General features: G+C 32.0%; 1 long non-coding RNA gene across 1 annotated transcript; it reads left to right on the top strand.

The window, feature by feature from the left end:
* The first annotated feature begins 1,733 nt into the window (after positions 1-1,733).
* Positions 1,734-3,587, top strand: LOC149228983 (uncharacterized). Its single transcript, XR_016247261.1, has 3 exons — positions 1,734-2,040; positions 2,157-2,318; positions 3,190-3,587. It is a non-coding gene; the product is annotated as an uncharacterized LOC149228983 (long non-coding RNA).
* Positions 3,588-3,824: the final 237 nt, after the last annotated feature.

Genomic DNA, 3,824 nt, shown 5'->3' with positions numbered 1-3,824 from the left:
CTATTGTTTTCTTCTTGTGTGTTCATAGGATAGAAAAGATTTCTATTCTCTGTATTGAAAGTCACTTTTCAACATTTCGAGAAGGATTTCTATTCTTTGCTTTTTCCTCTTTCATATAAGGTACATATCTGAATAAACTCATGAATTTATTAAAAAACTCATCCATGGTAGACTTTACCAATTTCAGTTCATGAAACTCCCTAGCCTTTTCATTAAAATACCTCTTACTCAAGTACTTCTTCTTGAATTACTTCTTGAATAGTTTCCATGTTAAGTTCTTACTTCTAATTCTCTTGACAACTTTATTCCTTTTCCCACCATAAGGCTTCCTTACCAGTCAATTGGTAAGTTTCCAATCTAGCTTTCAATTTACTTGGGTAATTGTATACTTCAAAATATTTGGACATATTGAGGAGCCATTCCCCCACTCCTTCATATTCACCATCAAAATTAGGAGGCCTAATCTTTTTAAAGTTTCACTGCAACTGAGAGGTAGACCTCCTTTTCCTAGGCATATAGGTGTTGTTATATGATTTTTATTCTCCCTGGTCACTATACTTGTTTGTTTGGCCTTCACTAGAAGTTACAAAGTTGGTACGACTATCATATTTGCTTCTAGACCTTTTCCTATGAGTGTCCTTAGATCTCCTACTATTCCTTTTGCCTTTTAATTTTATAAGTATATAACCTATAATATTTTCTTGCTCCTCCTTTGCTTTGGACAATTTTTCTTGATTGACTTTAATGGTGTCTAAATCTTCCTTCAATCTGTGAACAACCTGCAATATTTCAGATTCATGTTCCTCTGTACTGCTATTTCCTCCACCCAACATTCCATAATGAGTGTTGTGCTCCTCACCTCTTCTGGGTGATCCTACAAAGGTTTTTCCATTTAAATCTTCAACTATATTCTCAATTTTGTATATCACACACATTATTTTTAGTTTAAGACGCATTAGAAGCCCAAAATTGAAATCTATGCTCTAATAACACTTGTAATGAATCTCACACTCACACTCAAACAATAATAATAAATTTATTTTAAATTCCTCACATGTTATTGTTTTACTTCCAAATAATAATAAATTTATTTTCACTAACAAAATTAGTAATGATGACAATGAGGAGTCTAAATTCCTCACATGTTATTGTTTTACTTCCACGCACTAAAAACCTTTTTCTTATGTTCCATATCGGTGAATAATCTCTACTGTCATTTTGGATTCTCGATCCTTTTCATAATTGAAGTAGACTTCTCGATCCTTTTCATAATTGAATTGTCATTTTGGATTCTCGATCCTTTTCATAATTGAAGTAGACTTCTCGATCCTTTTCATAATTGAATTATCTCTACTGTCATTTCTAAAATATGGATTCTCGATCCTTTTCATATTCATGAATAATCATCCGTTCTAAAATATGGATTCTCGATCCTTTTCATATTCATGAATAATCATCCGTTCTACCACCATCACTACTATTAATAACGCTTGTGAGATTATGGTAGTGAACTCGTAATATGACTTGGTAAAAGATCACATTCAACAGATAACTTTTATTTATATACGATAAACATTATTCTCTATATATATGTTTGTCTCCTTTTCCGTATATTGAATGTGGTATTAATTTTGATATCTGGTTCATCGTATGTGGTTAAGTCTATGCATCAATTTGGGAACTCTCCAGATTAGTCTACTTGTATGTGTGGCACTTACTAGCGCATCCAAGTGTTGTACCCTTAACCACCAAATCAACGCTCTAGATTAAACCTCACAAAATTAATGGAGGAAAATTGTTTCAGGGTTTTTCGAAATCTTAATGACTATTCTTGCGTTTACATAACTTCACTCATTTCCTCGTTTTTCTCCGTCGCTCATGCTACTTTGCATCTTGGTTTCTAGGGTTGGTTTTTCTTTTGTGTTCTCACACATAATACTTGTGTTACCTATATGAAAATCTAATTTCAACATCATGGAGCTTGGTTTCTTATCTAACGAGTGAAGTAACTCTTTTTTCCTCTTAGTGATTCCAGTAAAGGTAAATGGGTTCAAAACCCTTCCCCATTTTCCATTATCACTTACACTGCATCACTTACCGTTTATATTTTTTGTGGTTTGGATAGTCTCTAATTTTTTCTCCTTCTGTGTTCATAGGATAACACAGATTTATATTCTCTATATTTAAAGTTACTTTCCAACATTTCTTCTCAACACACTTGCGGTAGATTTTTACTTTGGGTAAAGTTGGGCATAATTTATCCGGAAATTGGTTGCAGGAGTACAATGAAATTTAATCTCCAACGCCAATAAGCTCAGGTGAAATTTCATTCATTTCTTTAATTCGCTTTGAATCTATTTAGTTCTTTTTTGTTTTCCTTCAATGCTACATCAAGGAAATTCTGTTGATTTCAGGGTTCTTGACCCAATTATGACCCAAGTTTTCTTTCCCAGTTTGTCTTTCACGAATTTATTTTGGTCTATATAACTCCTACTGAAGTATTTTCATATGAGGGTAGTCTCAATGGAATCAACCATAGTTTTATTTTAGCATAGTAGTTCTCAAATTTGTTCTCTGGTCACTGAATTAGGGTTTACACATTTTAATTTCTTTCATTTCTTTCTTCATTACCCATTTCTCATATGGGAACACATAACTGTAAGAAATTACTTCTTCTTCTATTTAACTATTAGTTATATTACTGTTACAAAATTATGATATGGTTTTATACTTATGGACATGGTTTCCCACATTGAATTGGGTTTTTGTCCAACAATTTAGTTTGTAAAATGACACTGCCTTAGCTTATTATAATATGGGGTTTTTCTCTCAAACCCTAGGTGTCCATTTATAATAATGGTTACAACTTTTTGTGCGTTGCCATAGGTTTTCATGTGAGGGAAATATGTTATGGAAATTCTCTTTGCTACTATAAAATTTTGATTACCAAAGTGTAAGCTTTGTAACTTCAAAAATGAGGTAATACGATCTTCGTTCATCATACTCATGTTGTATAACTGTATTTGTTATACATAGGAGGTGGATCAATTCGAACCTTTACAAATTGTTATCGGATAATTTTATTCAAACCCTATCAATAATTATTCTTTCAATTTCTAAACTCTCCTTTGTACTCAATATACCTTGTTTAACATTGTGCATTCCTTCTTATCATGCTTTGTTTTGCAGGTGCAAATACAATTTTTCGTCCATAGCATATTCATGTAATTGATTTCAAGTTGGGCGGGGTTCTGTTTCGACTTACTCATCTCATTTAACAAGTCAAAGTTATCCCATCTCTTGGTATTTTCTTCCATAGGGACGAGATTTATCTGTTTGAAGACCAAACTATGAATTATCTATTTATGGAATTGTGTGTTAGATATTTTCTTTAATTCCTGGCATGGCATTTATTTCCCTCAGAACTAAGAGTTCTAGAATAGGCCATGAGCCTTCTTTGTGTTAAATTGTTATTTCCTTGGAAAACAGAATGTCTCTGTTTTATCCTTGCATAAACTTGGTATGGTTCTCATGAGGTCATAAATACCTCCTCTTTATTTAATTTTTCTTACAGCCGTATTGTAGAATTCCAAGAGACTCTTGTGTAATGTGTTTTTTTAATAATTAATATTTTGATATTATATACATAAATGTATTTGTGACTTCCTTTCCTCTAAATTTTCTTAAATCTTGACATGTTTACAATATTCAACCAATCAACTACATTACTATGGCATTTTTATATGTGTTTTTGGCCTATCTTCACTTGTTCATAAATATATTAACTTACTAAAGTATTTCATGTTCTTTTCATTATTTAGAAT

Source organism: Pinus tabuliformis, chromosome J, assembly GCF_031772625.1.
Source record: "Pinus tabuliformis cultivar Carrire ecotype Pingquan chromosome J, CPIR1, whole genome shotgun sequence".
Taxonomy (NCBI): Eukaryota; Viridiplantae; Streptophyta; class Pinopsida; order Pinales; family Pinaceae; genus Pinus; species Pinus tabuliformis.
This window is presented reverse-complemented; position numbering and strand designations above follow the sequence as displayed.